Source organism: Cryptomeria japonica, chromosome 7, assembly GCF_030272615.1.
Source record: "Cryptomeria japonica chromosome 7, Sugi_1.0, whole genome shotgun sequence".
Classification (NCBI taxonomy): domain Eukaryota; kingdom Viridiplantae; phylum Streptophyta; class Pinopsida; order Cupressales; family Cupressaceae; genus Cryptomeria; species Cryptomeria japonica.
Window position 1 is genome coordinate 675,839,999 of NC_081411.1, and position 19,584 is coordinate 675,859,582.

Here is a 19,584-nt window from a genome sequence, read left to right on the forward strand (position 1 = left end):
TTAGACCCTCAATTAATGAAAGAGCTTGACTATCGGGGTATTCTTGAGACATCCATTGCTGAAAATCATCAAATTGGTTATCCAATTTCGAAAGTTGTTCTACAGAAACCTCATGGAGAGCTTCTTCATCATTAGGAGGATTAGAGGAATTACCCGTGTCCTCGTTAAAAAGGCTATTCAAATTAGGTTCCATCTCCTCAGTAATTAAACCTCGGAAAGACTTAATTCTAAGGCTTCGTCTAACGGGAATAGTGTAAGTAGGGCTTATTGTTGTAAAACTCATGCACTAGAGAGGGAGAGAAAATTTTTGAATTTTAGAGGCAGCAAATTTCAGTAAAATCAGCCAATCTCCTAGATTTAAGCTGTTAAATGCAATCACGACAATCTCCCAAAATTTTGGAAAAAATGTCAGGGACCATGGCGCTCGGAGTGCACACGGTCCTCGCAACTTTTTTCGAAATTTTCAGGGATAAAAGTTATGATGATTTTAAAGCTAATCTGAAAAAATTGAGTGATTTTACGATCTGTAGATAGGCCAAATTAAAGTTGCAATCTCAAAATTGAACCCTACCAAGATTGTTGAAAAATGCAAAATTTGAATTTTGAAAAAGAGAGGGAAACTGAAATTTTGAATTTTATGATTTTAGAGGGAATACCAAAAGCAATGCAAGTTTTGAAATTTAAAAGTTGACTCAATTTCACGCAAAATTTGATTTTGAAAGCGGAAATCAAAGTTGTTGTAATTAAACACTTAATTTCAAAAGTCACAAATTGCAAGAATTTGAATAAAACACTGAAATTTCGAATGAATGCCAACACACTTTTCAGATTTAGGACAGTAAGAACACAATTTCGACACAAAATTTCAATTTCAACAATTTTTGAATGATTAGAAGCCTTAATCCAAGCAATCACAAGACCAACTTTCACTTTAATTTTGAAAGTGTTGTAATTGATAAAATTAGCCAAAATTTTGGATTTTAGCAGAAAAATACAACAAGATCTAACTCCCGAAATTTTGGAAAAAATGTCGGGGACAATGGCGCTCGGGGTGCACACGGTCCTCGCAACTTTTTTCCAAATTTTCAGGGATGAGAGATATTATGATTTTGTTGCGGAATCCAAACTTACAGCCGATTTGGAGGTGTTTTGATCAGTGAAATCATCAGTCAAAGGCTGAATCAAGAGGGTTTTAAAAATTAGGGTTTTGACTCTTAACCACTTAATTTTCAGAATTAAAGCACAGATATGAATTGACAATTTGTAATAGAATGGTAGATCTGAAATAAGCATTAACAATTAAACATTTCACGAGCTCAATTACTAAAAAGAAAATTTTAGGGTTTTTATGCAATTAACCTCTAAAATTTGCAAAAGATCAAACATGGAAATGTAATCAAGGCATCCAATTTTCAGATCTAACCATGAATAATCAGAAAGGATGTTCACATCGGGTTCACCAAAATGTAAAGTGGAAAATCGTGAGCGAACCCTAAGTGTCCCCCCCACCACTCCGAGGAGAGGGGAAGGAGGTCACTAGGGTTGACGGTTTTCACTTAGGGGAGACTTTACATTCAAAAGAGGGGTTGAAACTCACAAGATCCAATCCCACACAATGCAAGATTGGATTCTAAATGAGTTTCAAGGGTTAAGACAACAAGGCTACCCTCTTTTGTAAAGAATGTAGATAGAAGGATTAAACTAGGAATGCATGTAAAGTGAGAAAGATTCGCTTATAAATAGAGATAGGAATATAGGATGAAGCTGCGGACCTGGAATTAGCAGTAAAATGTCGAGACGACGCTGTCCTGCAAATTTGAGCAAAATTTGACGGGACGATGGCGCCCGGCGTGCACACGGTCCTCCAAAAAATCCACAAAACGAAGGGGGATCTGTTCGTCTCTGCACAAGGATTCCAGATCTTCAATTACAGCCGCGTACCTGCAACCTACACACAGAAAAGAGAGGATGATTGGGGAGTTAGGGATTAGGGGTTTGCCCTTAGGTCAAACCCCGATTTTGGAATTAACCAAGAAATGAGAATGCTGTAAATGTAAATGTTTGTAATGTAAACAAATACTGATACCTTGTTGTAAGAATGTTTGTATTCTTACATGCGAAGGTGTAAATGTTGTTGTATGTTGTATGTTGTATGTGATCTCCTCTTCAATGGTTGAATCCTTGTCTTGAATGCAACACTTAGCCTTGAATGGAGACTTAGAATGATCAATTGCTTGAAGGAATGCTTGAATGTTTGAATGTTTGAATGTCTGAATGTCGCTTCTGCCTTTTTTCCATCTTCTAAAATGGGAGAGGAAATGTAGATTATATACTTGTCAATTAGGGTTAAAAGACTGATTTTTCCGACCTTAGGCCGACCTAGGAAGGTTATTTTCCAATTTGCAAACATAAAGACCCGAGACCCAAAAGAGACCGGGCCCAAAAATAGGGCCAGGGACCAGGGCGTTGGGCGCCATGGTCCTGGGGGACCAGGGCGCTGGGCGCCCTAGTCCTGAAGGACCAGGGCGCTAGGCGCCATGGTCCCACCTCCAGGGACAACATGGTGCAAGGAGGATCAGGCCAGGGTGCTGAAAAATGCAGTTTTTGATGTCATGGACAAGTTTCGGGGTCTCCATTCAGGTTCAGTGTTGCGTCGCCATTGTGAAGACCCAAATGCGATCGAAATTGCAAGTGTCGCAATTTTAGGATGCTACAATTTCTATTCAGTGTCAAGAAGTCCAAGCATAGTACTTTAAATGAAGATTCTCTTAAGTTGATATTTCTAAGGGGAATCAGTGACAAATGCACAGATGCTTTAGACCTTATGGGAGGTGGTGATATAACACAAGCAACATGGAATGACATTGATCAAATCTGTTAGAAGTATTCCAGATATTCTTCTAAGAACAGTAGGCGTTTCAAGTCGGGAATTTCTTCATCAACATCCAGTAATGGAGCTCAGTCACCTTTTGAAGGATTTTAAGGAGGATATCATAAACAATATGGCTACTCAGTTAGATACACTTCAAGCTAAGAAGAAGCATGAGGAAGCTGATACGATACTTGCAGAATTTTGTCCACATTGTAGATAGAAGAAAAGAGACTGTAGATGTAAGATGGTTGCAAATCTTGAAGTTCCTGATTTCAAGACAGTACAAGGAGATGATGAACAAGTTTTCTATGTTGCCCAAAGAAGGCCAAATTTTCCAAGACAAAGTATGCCTCCTGATCCACTTTATGTTTCTGGTTATAGTGGAAATTCTTATGCACAAAATAATAATGACAACCTCCATATGCTCAAATTTTTGGAAATTATCAAAATTGGTATAATCCTCAAGGCCAAGGGCAAAATTTTGCCAATCAAACTCCACAACGGTAGCAGCCACAAGGAAATTGGTCTCAATCTCAGGGACCATGGCAACCATTCCAAGGGAATTGGCAACCTACTCCTCACTGGAAAGGAGGCCAACAATGGATGAATTAGTCTTCTAGTTATCAACAACCTCAGCGGCAACCTCAATAGCCCGCTATAATGCCCCCTCCTGCTGCTAATACCGTTCCACTTAAACCCACACAACTGCCTACTCAGCCCATGCCAAATCCTAATAGAAAGCCTCAACAGCAACAACAAGTTTATTCAGCTGATCCTAATCAATACCCAACTCATTCTCTTTTTATAAGTGATATTCACCTTAGATCCGAGACAACTTTGCCTAACCCGTCCCCTCCAGTTATAACTGAAATACAAAAGGAAAAGGAAATATCTAGCCCAACAACCCAAATACCTCATAATCAGCAAATACCCCCATTTCCTCAAAGGTTGCAAGCTGAAGAGATTCCTCGGCAAGAGGATATAAATTTTGATATCATTGATCAGCTGAAACACATATGTGTTAAGATTCCATTATTTTAGGCTATTAAGGATGTCCCCATCTATGGTAAGGCAATTAAAGAGGCATGCTTAAAGAAACCTGGCAGGAAGAAAAAGGATCCGCAAATAGTGCATTTAATGGGTCAACTGGCTGATATTATGTTAGGAAAAGTTTCAATTCCTAAATATTCTGACCCCGGTAGTCCTATTGTAAAAATAGTCATCAATGGCACTTAGATAAAGAATGCCTTAATAGATTTGGGAGCAACCATCAATGTAATGACAAGAGACATTATGCAAATACTTAACATAACCAGTCTCAAGCCTACTCCTATGGTCCTGAAACTTGCTGACAGTTCTACAGTTCGGCCTGATGGTATGATTGAAGATGTTGTCGTTACTTTAGACTCCTGGGAATATCTGACAGGTTTTATGATCTTGTCTCCTAAATCTACATTAGGGGGATATCTAGTTATCTTAGGGAGACCTTGGCTTGCTATAGCCGATGCATATATTGGATGTTGATTAGGGGACATGACTATTTCTGATGGAAATGCTACTGAAACTCTGGCTCTATATTCACCTACTCAGCCCCAACTTGATCAAGAACAAGTTGTCTAGCCTAACGTGGGGGAATAATTAGAGGAGGAAGTCAACTCTGTCAATTATCTTATGATGATTAACATAGAACCATTCATACAACTCCAGGATGATGATTCTATCCTTTCTAAAATTCTGGCAAATCAATATAATCTGGAGCAGTAGTCACAAGAGTTAACATCAAATATTACAGCATCCGATTTTCCTGCAGCCACTAACATATTGCATACCTTGTTGCCGCAGGAAATCTACACTTCTCATCTTTCTGAGGTGGCTCAGGTTGATCTTACTGTCAAGGTGGAAGTTGATCCAAATAAATGTTTGAATATCAACAATCAACTCACATAGACTCAAAGGCTAACACTGGTTGAATTGCTCAAATATCATCAACGCACTTTTGCATGGGATTACAAAGATATGCAAGGAATTGATCCTACAATTTGTACCCATCGTATTTATATCAAAGAGGATTGTAGACTGCTCAGACAACCACAAAGAAGAACCAATCCTGCATTAAGGGAGATAGTTAAAAAGAACTACAAAAATTATTAAATGTTGGATTTATCTATCCTATATTAGATAGTCAGTGGGTGTCGCCTCTAGTCATAGTTCCAAAGAAAGGATATAAAAGGCAGGTATGTGTAGATTATAGAGATTTGAACTCAACAAATAGGAAGGATCATTTTTTATTACCATTTGTGGATCATGTATTAGATTCCTTAGCAGGGAAGCGATACTTTTCGAACATATGCATATTTTGTTCTTCCTTTTAGGTTGTGTAATGCTCCAGCTACTTTTCAAAGAGCAGTGATAAGCATATTTTCAAATATTTCCCAGGATAACATGGAGATCTATATGGATGATTTTACCACTTATGGTTCAGAATTTGAAGAGGCATTGGAGAATTTAAAGAAAGTTTTGCAAAGGTGTGAAGATTACACTTTATCATTGAATAGTGAAAAATGCTTTATGATGATGCAGGAAGGCATAGTTCTTGGTCATCATATTTCTATAACTGGAATAGAGGTTGACCCAACCAAAATTGAAGTCATTCAAAACCTTCTTGTTCTTACAAAGCAAAAGGATGTCCAAAGTTTCCTTGGTCATGCTGGATATTATCGAAGATTTATTGAGGATTTTAGTAAAATTGAAGGACCTTTATATTGTCTTTTGACTAAGGATATGGAGTTTGATTGGACTCCTGCATGCCATGAAGCTTTCTTGAAGCTCAAAAATGCCTCGACTCAAGCACTAGTGCTCAAGGGTCCAAACTGGTCATTACCTTTTCATATTCATACAGATGCATCAGATTATGCAATAGGAGCAATTTTGGGGTAGAAGATGGACAATTTGGAGAATGCAATTTATTTCATTAGCAAAAACATGCAGGGACCTGAGCTTAATTATACTGTCACAGAAAAGGAGATGTTGGCAGTAATATATGCACTTAACAAATTCAGGCATTATATCACGGGATATCAAATCTATGTGCATACTGATCATACATCAATTAGATATCTCATGAACAAGCCTTCAATTACAGGAAGATTGGATCGATGGTTATTATTGATGCAGGAATTTGATATTATAGTTGTTAATAAACCAGGTAAAGCTAATGTAGTTGTAGATTATCTTTCTAGGCTTCAATTGTAGGATGATCCTGCAACTATAGATGATGCTTTCCCTAATGAACATTTGTTCCTAATAAAATCTCACACTCCCTGGTATGCTGAAATTGCAAATTATTTAGCTGCTAATAAGATTCCTTTTCATTTTTCTCCTAAAGAAAAGAGGTTACTAGTTGAGAAGAGCTTTAATTTCTTTTGGAATTCTGATTTTTTATTTTATACTAGACCTGACCAAGTCTTAAGAAGGTGTGTCAAAGAGGATGAAACATATGATATTCTTCATGCATGTCATGATGAGCCATGTGTAGGACATTTTTCTGCTAAAAGAACACCACTTAAGATCCTTAGCATAGGATATTATTGGCCAGCTTTGTATAAAGACGCAACTCAATATAATAGAAAATGTGATAGATGCCAACAAATGGGTAGGCCTACTAGATCTGATGAAATGCCATTGTATCCCCAAATATTGGTTGCACCATTTGATAAATGGGGATTGGATTTTGTTGGACCAATTGATCCTCCTTCCAATGGGAAATCCTATATTCTAGTATGCACCGATTATATTACAAAATGGGTGGAACAAAGAGCCATGACACATGCAAGAGATAATAAGGTAGTTGAATTTATCTACGAGGAAATATTTACCACATATGGAGTACCAAGAGAGATTGTTTCAGATCAAGGACCACAATTTACTTCCACATTAATTGCAGCATTGTTTAATGAATATAATATCAGACATAGGAAGTCTACTCCATACCATCCTCAACCAAATGGTTAGGTAGAGGTTACAAACAGGTATTTAGAAGCTATTATTACCAAGACAGTAGCTCTTCATAAGAAAGATTGATCAAATCGACTTCCTGAAGCCATTTGGGCATACAGAACAACATGGAAGACAACAACTGGTTTTACACCTTTTGAAATGGTGTATGGAAAAATAACCATGGTGCCCATTGAGTTTGAGCATAAAACTCTCAGGACAACTCTGCAATTGAATATGACTCTCTTAGAAGAACAAAAAGACTGCATCATGCAATTGAATGCTCTAGATGAGCTGAGAAAGATGGTTGTACAACACACAAAAATTATTCAACATCAATGAGCTAAATGACATGATAAGTATATCAAGGAGAGAAAATTTAAATCTGGAGATTGGGAATTGTTATATGATTCCAGATATAAGGATACAATGGGGAAGCTACAAACACGTTGGTTGGGCCCATATGAAATAGATGAAGTTTTTCAAAATGGAGCAGTTCGGTTGATAACAATAGACCCAATCAGATTCAAACTTTTGGTCAATGGTCATTGACTACACCTTTATCATAAGCCTGCAACAAAAGAAAAGTTCCTGCAACAATTTGACAACCAAGTGCATACCATAGTTCCTACAGCTTCTGTAGGAGACCTTCTTGCCATAGTTCCTGCAGCATCTAAAGGGGACATTCTTGACACAATTCCTGTAGCTTCTGCAAGGGGTCTTCTTGGTCCTCAATCTTAAAATTCCTCATGCATGCCCTCATAATAACCGTTTCCATGCTTTATGGAAATACCATTCCCCACTAATAATTTTCTCATCCACCTCATCCCATTTCATTTCTATTTTTGTCACATCATTCACTTCACATCACCTCATCTCATATTATGAATAGCTAATCGTTTGATTGCAGCATTAATTAGTATGACTGCAGGTATATGTATTATTTATTTTTCTTTTAATTATGCATTTATTCTTTCATTATGATTATTACTTGATATGATTCGCATAATCTGCATACCCTTCCCTCTTTCCTTTTTCACATGTGTGGATACATGTCATCTTAAGTTGGAGGGAGGGTGTTATATGGTTCAATTTATGAGTTGTGTAATTGTGTGTCCTTGTCCATAATGTGTTTTAAATTTTTTTGACATCATTTTTGAATGTGTTTTAAGCCTATAGCACGAGTGAGTATACCTTTCCTGCCGCCATAGTTGATAAAAGGTACTGAAGAATAAATAAACGATTATGGGGCATGAATTTTCAAAATTGTGCAGGATATTTCAGTCTTTCATTTTGCTATGATGATATTCATTTGTTGTGGTGATTGTTTTTGAATGTTAAGTTAGCCATGGGAGGAGCCCTTATCTGTCATGAGCTTGTGATTAATGACACCTTGCTGCAAGACAACCAATGTGAACATTACTTCTGGACCTATGGATGGATCGACTATATTTTAAAATTGACATATTTTAATGAGGAAACTGCGCATGAATTCATGCACACATTTAGTGAAGGGGAGGCTTTTGTCAAAGGGTTACAGGTCATAGCCACAGAATAGTGAATAGCCGAAGTCACTGGGTTGCCGCAGGATGGAGAACTATTTCCCGAGGCAAAAGATGCAAGAAGTGCTAGGGCAAAGTTTACCCACCCAACTAATGGACTTTTGAGTGTGGACAAGCAAGGAACTAAACAGACATCTCTTCCAAGAGAATGGCTGCAGGTTGCATTTTATGTGATGAAATATATAACATGTGATGGTAGGTACTCCAATCTGCATTATGTTCATTTTAAATTATTGAGTCATCCGTGACATGGCCGAAGGATGAATATTCTGAATTTCTTGTACCATCTTATCTCTATTAGTGCAAAGGAAACACATAGGGGTAGTAACCATTCAGTTAGTCATCATGGATTAATCAAACTTTTGGTAGAACGGTCTCTTAGAGATGTCTCACAGATGTTATGGGGAGAGTTCAAGGATATCGTGCAATTTGGGGAAGAAAATGTTCCTATTGCGGAATAAATTGTAGAACAAGAGGAAGATATGGGAGAACCCTCGTCTCCTAGGGTTTCCTCAGCAACCAAACCTCCTATTGCTGAAGAATCTTTGCCTGGTGCAGAAGCGACAATAGTTGAGCCAAATGTTGAGCAACCCTCCACTCAAACTCAAAGTAGAGTTGCATCTTCTATAAGGAAAGGAAAAGAAAAAGAAAAAGTCGATGCAGAGGAAGAGACCGTAGAACGGCCTCAAGCAGCGCAGGTTTCTCCTGCAACTAAAAAGTGCAAAGTAAAGGAAATTTTTCCTGCAACAGAACCTCCTACAACCACTCAGGAAATGCAATTAAGAAGGAGTTGATGGGTTAAACTAAGAACTCAAGCAACATGAGATGTGAGTGAAGTCATTTATGTGGAAACATCAAAATTAGGGCACATAAGTCAAACAGAGGATCAACCGCGGGAAGGACATGGAGCCAAAAGACTATCAAAACTGGCACAAGTAGCAGAGAAATTTGAAGAACCAATTGATAAGGTTTCAAGACCTCAGGTATTTACTCACAGGCTCCCTTCATGTCTTACTAGTTTATCCATTGCACTCACATTTTATAGACAATGGGAGATAGAAAGGGCTAGGCTACATGGAATAATTGATAAGCAACAAAAAGAAATTGAAAAGAGGGACAACCAAATCATCGAGTTACAAACCAAAGTAGATACTGTAGAAAACATGGTTCCCGAGTTAATGCAGTGTAGGGCTCCGTCGAGAGTTTAGGCTTTATATTTGAAGGAATAATATCTATGTTTCAAACTCAACCACATTGTTAGGGATCTTAGTCCTTCTTTGGATATATCGCAGTAATTTTATAATGTTTATCAAAACTCTCCTACAACAGTTAAGAATTTGTTATGTGAATTTTATTTGCATAATTATGTTGTCTCTTTTGATAATGAATGGAATCCCTTGTTGTATATTGGTGATATTTAGTTAAAAGCATGATGTCTTGGATACAAAATGAAATCAGTATGGGAACACAGGCTAGAATGCATAGGAACTTGGAGTTTGATTGCCCACTGCCACTCAGAGATGAGGCTAAAAACCCATGACATATGTACTATGACTGGCAAAAGTTGTTGACTAGACCTGATGTCAAAAGCCAGGTTTTACCATTGAGATAGGAGGTATTTTAGGAATATGAAAATTTGGTTGGAAATGAGAATCAAGCTGCAATTGAATGTCTGGTTCAACATTGGAATAGTCTTCTAGATGACCTAAAGCAGGGTGAACCCCATTTATTGCCCAATTATCATGTAGCCACACAAAGAGCTCCCAAGTATATCCACTTGGACAGGACAAAAAGCAATAATTGGCTACCTTTGATATTTCAACCACCTATCCTTATGTGGTCATTGATGGGATGCAGGGTTACAGACAAACCGTATAATGAGGCCGTAGAGGAAGCTAGGTGGACTAGGATGGAAAAGATGAAAGGGTTTTATTGGAACTTGGCTATAGGAGGCACAAGACAAGGAACCATAGGTGATTTACAAGTCAGTGCCTGAATAAGGAATTTTCCTCTTGCTAGAGGATCAACAAGACATTAAGTTGGGGGGCCAATGATGAGCTAAAATAATAACTCTTTTATTTCTATAACTGATAAGTTTTCCCTATGTTTTAAGTTGCATATTGGGACTGTGTTTGATTTATGTGATGTATTAAAAGTTTGACTATGTGCATTCTGAATGATAACTAAACCTATTAAACCTTGTATTGTTTTGACCTAATATTCCTATTGCCATGCGGATTACCATAGGTAATATCATGTGTGGATGTATAAATGTTATGATTAATGGAAATAGATATATATGTATGCTTGTATGTTCTAACCTTTAAATGCAGGAGTAAATACGTTGTTGCAGAAGCGGTTATTTTAAGCCAGATGGAGAATCACGTCATGAAAGTAGTTGGAGACATTTCGGGGTGGTTAAACATTTAAAACATCAGAGAAGATGGTGTGCAAAAGAATCGACAAAGGAATAGCGAGGCAATACCAGATTTATTTATGTTTATCTCCAACAAGCATCAATCTAGTAAACATCGCCATGTTATATTCTTGGTTGCGGTTTAGTTGAGTTCCATGTTTTATGTGGATTAACTTCTTCTCCTTGTAGTCGTAAATGTTCTCTGCCTAATTTCATGGGCATGATCTAAGTAGTAGGAAGTTTGTTATAATTTCCTTATAAATAAAGACCCGCACCTCTTCTCAGAGGTTAGACATCGTTTTCCAGAACTAGAAGCATTTCTCTTATTTCATGTGTTGTATCAAATTTTGGAAATAATGAATAAGAGCTATGTTATTCTGAGTATATAGAATCATCTTTGAAGTCTAGATACACTCATCCAAGGGGGCCCACTTGGTGAGTATTCTTGTGTGTTTGTTAGATTAAGTTTTCTTTTTGCTGCAGTAGATGTTCTAGCGACCGACTATTCCTGCAACCACTAGAACCAGATCCTATGACTGTTCCTATAGCCAAAGCAAACGGAGTAATTCTCGTTTGTCAGCTTTGAACTTAGTTAACAATTATTTAGTTAGAATCTTTTATTAATGTTAAGATTTCCTATAACCATTCAGTTGTTATGTTTTCGCTTGTTTATTTCAAATAGATTTAGTTGCTACAGTAGTGCAGAATGACTATCATAGGAACTTAGTGCATATATAATGCAAACCCATTTAAAGTAATATGTCCCTGGGTTGACAAGTAAATGAAATTCAGTCATGGAGATAATAGCTACTCAAAATGAATGATTAATCTTTGGGTTAAGACTTTAGCTCTAGTTATTGTTCCTATTGGTTAGGCAAACACTTTTCACCTTCCACGTGCCATCCTCCACTTCATCTTCATCCTCAACAACATCCTCATTGTCGGCTGCTTCCTCTCCTTTAATTCTTCCTCATAATCCACAAGTTTTGTTCACCATCTATTCAACCAACCTATTCAAACATTTGCGATGAACACTTCCACTCTTACTATCATCTTCAACACCCTCCTCTTCCTTGCCACTAACTGTAGCATAAAAAAATACCACTAGGCTAGTTTACATCTCATGTTTATTCCCCTACTTTAATGTGTCTCCTCCTCATCTCCTATTTAGATTCGATTTGTGTTAATTCTCCAGTTATGATTCCATGTACACTCACCAATTGATTTCTTACAGGGCTATCCTTCTCCTTGGGGCTAAATTTAGGTCCCTAACTAAGAAGGACCAGAGCGCCCAACGCCCTGGTCCCTCTTAGTTGGGAACTATTTTGAAACGGGAGAAGGGCCCTATCTCTCCGATGAGAATTTAATTTTGTGGCTTTGCATGATTGTTGGAGGTCAACCTGATCAATAATTGACCTAGATACCCCTATATAAAGATAGTTGATAAACCTAATTTCATCGATCCATTATATCAAAAAGCAATCCAACATCCTTGCGTCTGTGAAGCAGTCATCATCAAGCATTTTCAAAGGTCTTCAAGGTTGCATATTCTTCATTTAACCATCATTGAGAGAAATTACATCATTCATATGCAAGCATGCATGTGTGTGATTAGGGTTTTGTCTTGTTCATGCCATTTCATACAACATATGTGATTACATTCAAGAAGCAAAGTATCATCATCAACAATTGCAAATCTGAGGTATATCTTTCCAACATTTATTTCAGTATTTGCATTATTTCATTCATGATTAATTCCTAAACCGAGGTTTGACTTAGGCAAACCCCTATTCCCAACAATTTTCCCTCTCTTTTTATGTGCAAGAAACATGTATGAAGCTATAGTTTTTAAGATCGGTGTTATTCACAGAGACAAACATGATCCCCTTTAAACGATGAAAAGTGTAGAGGACCAGAGCGACAAGCATTCTGGTCTTGGCAATTTAGGTCGTTATTCTAAGAGCAAGTCCCAACATTCACATATTGCTCGTATCCATGTTCATGACTCTATTTGACGACTGTAGTATTCATGCATAATTACTTCAATTTTAGCCCATTTACCCTAATTTCAACATTTACACAATTCAACCCAAAAAGAGGGTATTTAATCCTAACCATTGAATCTAATAAGAATTTGTAGCCCTAACTTTGTTGGATTGAGGCTTAGATCTATTGGATTCACCCCTCTTTAATGTAGTGGTCCCTAAGAAAAAATCAAGGGTTAAACTACACCATTGGGTGAAACCCTAATTTTTCACCATTACACTAACCACTTCTCAAATGGTAATTTTGTGCTTTTAGCCTAGGGGGAGGGTCTTTGGCATTTTTTTTCTTCTCTATTTTAGAGGTGGAAGTTGAGAGTTTGTCTTTAGCTACCACACTGAGGGTGAGGGTAGCCGGGAAGCTAAGGTGAGATAGGGCTTTAGCAACAAAAGGATTTTGTAGGCATTTCTTTTTGCTAGTCCCCAGGGAATCAAAAATTGTAGTCGCGAGGAATGAGTTAGAGCATGAGCTTCAGGGGATTTAGGGCTTTAGTAACTGTTAGCTGTCTAGGCAAGAAAAGGGTCAAGTGGAAGTGGTATAGGCGGAAAATTAGGCCTTGGTGGAGGTGAATAGGTTTCTTGCCTTGATTCTTAGCCAACTCAAGAGTGTCATGAACTAAACTTTCTAGAGAAGTTAGTAGAAAAATGAAAGAGAGAGTTGATCATGGTTCTGAAAATGATTAAGCAGAGGAAGATGTTAATAGCAATACACTTTGGATCTTCCTTCTAAGGTAATTTTTTTTTTTATTAGACAAACTTCGCTCCAAGGGTCTGACAATTTGGCACGAGCAGATCCACCATGAAGCTTGATCGGTTCCTCATCCTCCTTAGAGAATTGTGCTAAGCTTTCGCTATCCACAACCCTGCTCTGCTTCTTTCATTTACTCCCCCTCATGGAGAGACCCTTCACTTTCCCAATGACCTCTTCACTGATCTCAAATGAAACTCCTCCCACAATAACCCTCATATCTACCCAAAACTTAGCAAAGTGAACTAAAAGTTTTCATCATAGCCATTTATGCATTCAAAAAATGGTTTCACCCCTCACTCTCTATAGATATGCCAAACAACGTTGTTCCCTTTGAACTCAACGTGAGTTCTAGGCTCAATTCTAACCTCGTCCCCACCCATAGTGAAAGTCGTTGCAGTAACATTATAGAACCAAAGATTTAACCCATTCTTTTTCCCATAGTCTATAGTTAGTTAGTAAAATAGACTTTTTAGCCTTGACATTAAGAGCCTTGGTTAAATGTTTGCCAATGGTGATGTAATAATTAAACAATGCCTACCATAAACCCCAAACATGCCAACCCTTTCCCTTTGAATCAAAAGGAAGATTACAATGGAATTTTCTATCACGGGGAATAGTGACATTTAAGACAAGCATTTAAAAAAAAATATTTTCTCTTAATAGTCATTTCAATTGCCTAGCTACACGAAAAATGATGAATTCTCGAATTCATTAAGCTATCCTCTTGGTTGGCCATGTGAGCGACCCATGCATAGACTGACCACCTCATCATCATAACCCCATCGCTATAAAGGTTACCCCATCCTTTTATCCTATTTGGTATGTAGTATCATGGATTGGGCTTCCACATCATCTCAGTGGACGTCATCCACCTCACAATTAGCTCATTATACCCATGGTAACACCATTTCTTCCAAGTGGTTCGCAAGAAGGGCATCCACGTCAACCTAGTAGTTTCCACCTCCCATAGTCATGCTCACTGCCATGAGAGCCCCACCTTTTTTTTTGCTTGGCCTTATTGCACACTTGGTTATTTGTCCAATTCAAGTTATTCAGTGGACCTCAGCTCCATGTCCCTCACCCGTCCGCAATCATATTAGGATCCTCACTATCACGTCTAACCTTTAAACAATTTAAATCCATTTCTGACCCAAATGATTTAAATTTTCTGTCGGTTCTTCCCATCCTTTGTGCCAGAAAAAATGAGCAAATAATGACACCTAAAATCCAAACCTCCCATTTTTTTGTCATTCAATCACACTGATTGGATTTACTCTCCTTTATAAGGACTCTTCGAACATTGGTGGGTAGACACTCCCTTATCTCCAGAGAAAGTGTTATGTTTCTAGTTAAGTTTTCTCCATTTCTCTTTTTGAAAATCTATTCTAGATTTGTGGCTTATATAAACCTTGTTTATTGTAACACTCGAGGCAAAAATGTTAATGGTTAGTGAGTTAAAAAAAGAGTCAAGGTATTATAATTTATTTTCAATATTATAAATATCTATATATAGTGCACATATTTAGTAGATTTAAAATTTCTAGTTCAAATCTACTTATAATAAACAACAATTTTATATATTATTTTATGCACATAAAAAATACTTGCACTTGACATTTATCAAAATACTTGATAATTACCTAAACTCATAACACACAAATATATGAATTGCACTTCCTTCTCTGCTCTAATTGTATATTACTTGTTGCTTCAAAACCATTTAGATGATGTTGAATGTTCTTGTTCTACACACAACAAAAATATAATAAACAACAATTTTATATATTATTTTATGCACATAAAAAATATTTGCACTTAACATTTATCAAAATACTTGATAATTACCTAAACTCATAACACACAAATATATGAATTACACTTCCTTCTTTGCTCTAATTGTATATTACTTGTTGCTTCAAAACCATTTAGATGATGTTGAATGTTCTCGTTCTACACACAACAAAAATAAATATTCAACATGTATATGTGTACAACATCCTATATTGCTATAATAACTCATGTCAAGATTCACCACCTAATGTTGTATCAAGACTTTTAAATGATTAATAATGATTAGGAGACACTTTTTTGATATTGTATCAATTTTTTAATAAAATACTTACTAATTCAAGTATAGACCTTTGTCAAATTTATGACACTTTATATAAATTACAATTGATATAGCCATTGCACCTTCTTTTGGTGCATGTACTAATTTCTAATTGATACAATAATTTTTTTTAATTTTAACTTCTTAGAAATATATTGTAATAATTTTTTATTAATAAATATTTTTGATTAGAACTATGAATTGTGAGATCACAAAAGAAGACTCATACAACATAAATACCTAAAAATAACACCACATAAACAATTTAAACTTAATAACAAAAATCATAACACCAATAAAAAATTCTTAATATTTTTATTATTATTTTATATATATATATTTTATTTTGGTGCATGTACTAATTTCTAATTGGTACAATAATTTTTTTTAATTTTAACTTCTTAAAAATATATTGTAATAATTTTTTATTAATAAATATTTTTGATTAGAACTATGAATTGTGAGATCACAAAAGAAAACTCAAAGAAAATAAATACCTAAAAATAACACCCCATAAACAATTTAAACTTAATAACAAAAACATAACACCAATAAAAAATTCTTAATATTTTTATTATTATTATATATATATATATATTTTATTTTATTTTTATTTTTTCTTGAATATATATCACGGTCCGATAACCTCTATAGTTTGTTCTAAAACTTAACCAATAATAAAAACCTTTTCATTTACTATGATTAGTTAACAGCGCTCCTTAACCGTGGTTACTTCCTTCACCCTAAATCTAAAATCCTAACTCAAAGCAGCAAACCCTAAATCCAAAATCCTAACTCAAAACCCTAAAATTCGTATTCTCTATATTTCTTTGTTGGGAGCTTTGTTGATCAGTCTTGGGCGGCAGCAGAAAGCCATCGGCGTGACGGAGGAAGGTTTGCAGCTTGGTTTACAACTCAGTTTACGAAAATGAGGGCCAAGGTAAGGTTTTGTTAAGGCTTTTCAGTTTTTTAATTTTCAAGGCTGGGTTTTTTTAATGGTTCAGGTAAGTGTACACAGTATTCTCGATCTGATCTAGGCACAAGAGGTTGTCTTGTTTAGGAATAGGTGTCAATGACTGTCCTATCTTAACGAAGCATGTTGTTCATTTGTACTTTGTTGTAAACTAACAGTGGAAGAAGAAGCGCATGAGGCGTTTGAAAAGAAAGAGGCGAAAGATGAGACAGAGATCTAAGTAATTCAGGATGTAGTTAGTGTAGTGCGTGGTCATCGGATGCAGAGGGAATTTATCGATTATGTAGTTAAGGATGGCTGGTGCCTCTCACAGAGGGTCCTCGGGCTCTTTTATCAGACCCTTGTCTGGTTAGCGGTCGAGTCACAGTGTCCATTTTGCTGCAGAAGCAGATCGGATTGCTCTGTGCACCAAGATGTCCTTATATTGTCGTTTAGTAGTTTTTATGCTTAAGACATAACTTTGAGAATTTACGGCGAGCGTTTAATTTTACTATCGATGACATTTGAATTTAATTGAGACCTTTCAGATTTTATTCATTGTGGTGTTAATGATTAATATGCGAGGAATGATTTCCTATGTGTTATGATGTCATTTAATAGATCGTGTTTTGTTGACAGTGAAGTTTTCAATAGTTTTAAAAATTTCCTCGTAGATTTTGTGTTATGGCATTTCCAAATTTTGGCTACGGTTTGCCAGTGTTCATGTGTATTGTTGTTTCAATCGTTGCATTGGATTTACGGAGAAGCAGATTGAGTTTTGTTTATAAGATGTTGAATTTCTAAAATACTGTCTCCTTAAATCGGAGTTTTCTTCTCGGGCTGAATAAATTTAATTTATTTTTCAAATTCGTGTCCTCTAGAGGGGGTTTCTACACGAGGATTTGTGTAGGGTTTGGAGCCAGAGCTTTTAATTATGAATCACACTTACTGTTTGGAGTTAGGGTTTCCATAAGGGTTTGTGGTCGTTTATCAAGTATTTGATTGTCTTCATTCACAATGACTGTATATTCTCTAAAACGTTCTAGACATAAGGTTTGTAGGTACATGGTGACTCTAGCAGAGTGCATTTGCATATTAGGAAATTGCTAGGGTATTTGTAGTTATCAGAAGAAAGGAATCAGATGAATTCTAAAGGATACGATTATTTGCATTTCTTTTTGTCATCTTCGTTTATTCATTTTTTTTTAAGGTTTGTAGGTACATGGTGACTCTAGCAGGGTGCATTTGAAAATTAGGAAATTGCTATTGCTAGGGTAGTTGTAGCTATCAGAAGAAACGAATCAGATGAATTCTAAACGATCAGATTATTTGCTTTCTGTTTTTTGTCATCTTCGCTCAGTAATTTTCTCGTGTGTTTCCAAAAGAAACTCACTAGAGTTTTTACAGTGTACAACACCTATTCTTCGATGTAAACTGTTTTGTATATATTTTGAATGATTAAAGTGTTGGAATAGGTTTATGTCTATTACAATCTAGCAACTTCCTCTTAAACTATTCATCATAGATCGGGTCTTTGTTATATCTATTAACTCGTCAACATTTTAATTGGCGCCAACAAAAACTAATCTTCTCAATTTTATTTCGATTGGACAACAAATTTTTTTTATCATAAACAACAATAAATTTTTGTCATTTGCTTACGATTTTTCTTGTTGTAAGAATTACCTAGAAGATGGCCTTTGCCGATGCAAATTCATTAACTTTTTTCATTAATGTCTGATTCGCTATCGTTTCAAAAGCATTTTCACTTTATTTGCAGTTCCCAGACTGCTGTAAAGCAACACTTCTTTGAATTTTGCATTTGCTGTTTATGCGTGGCCAATTTGCGTTAAGGTAGTACACGATGGGCTCTGACTGCAGAGTGGGTTTCCTGTGTTGTGATGTTGGGATTTAAGTTTTAGACGAAAAACTTACTTATATTGTGATTTGTCTTCATCAGACATTGAAGGCCCTTGTCATGTCATGACAGAACTGTGATGTGTTTTAGGTGATTTGCAAGTTCTTCAATCATTTGGGATTGCAACAAATTACTTCTTTTTTATTTGTAATTTTGTGTTGTGCTATTCAAGATATTTTAGGAATGGGGGCAGTAGGAATGGTTTTGGTATTCTACAATAAATTAAAAGTTTATTAGATTCGAGTTAATATGATTTTGATCTTTTGTTCGAATAAGCTATAATTTTCATATTCAATCAAGCGTAGATGATAAAATCATAGAGTAGCTGAAGTGAAAGATCTATCTGTGAACCCCATGATATTGGGGCAATCCCATTCTATTTTCGGTTGCCGCTTGCCTTCAGATAATCAATGTCCCCTACTTCAATTAGTTTGCTAACGGCTTTAGCCTCTACGCACTAATGAAATCTGAGGAATTGGAGATGTCAATGAGCAAGGTAACAAAAGGCATTGAAAGGTTTGCCGGAAAGACCCTGGTAAAACATTTGACAAATGATGCCCTTTTCTGTGCCTTCAGATAATCAATGTCCCCTACTTCAATTAGTTTGCTAACGGCTTTAGCCTCTACGCACTAATGAAATCTGAGGAATTGGAGATGTCAATGAGCAAGGTAACAAAAGGCATTGAAAGGTTTGCCGGAAAGACCCTGGTAAAACATTTGACAAATGATGCCCTTTTCTGTGCCATAATCTCTCCTATTGTAAAATATTTTACTTTCTTTTTCCATGCCAAACTCTTCAATTACACCATAAAATATGCTTCATATATTCCCCATCTCTTCCTATGATTCTAGAATATAACATGGAGCATATAGAGGAAAATGTCACGAAACATTTATATGTATCTATTTTCTGACAAGTCTTATTATCAGAAAAACAGAGGTTAAGGCTTCGTAATCCATGTAATTTT

The 19,584-nt window shown here is 36.2% G+C and overlaps 1 long non-coding RNA gene across 1 annotated transcript; it reads left to right on the forward strand.

Annotated features, from left to right (window-relative positions):
• Window positions 1-16,390: 16,390 nt before the first annotated feature.
• LOC131040387 (uncharacterized) lies at window positions 16,391-17,256 on the forward strand. Its single transcript, XR_009104828.2, has 2 exons — window positions 16,391-16,686; window positions 16,878-17,256. It is a non-coding gene; the product is annotated as an uncharacterized LOC131040387 (long non-coding RNA).
• The last annotated feature ends 2,328 nt before the right edge of the window (window positions 17,257-19,584 follow it).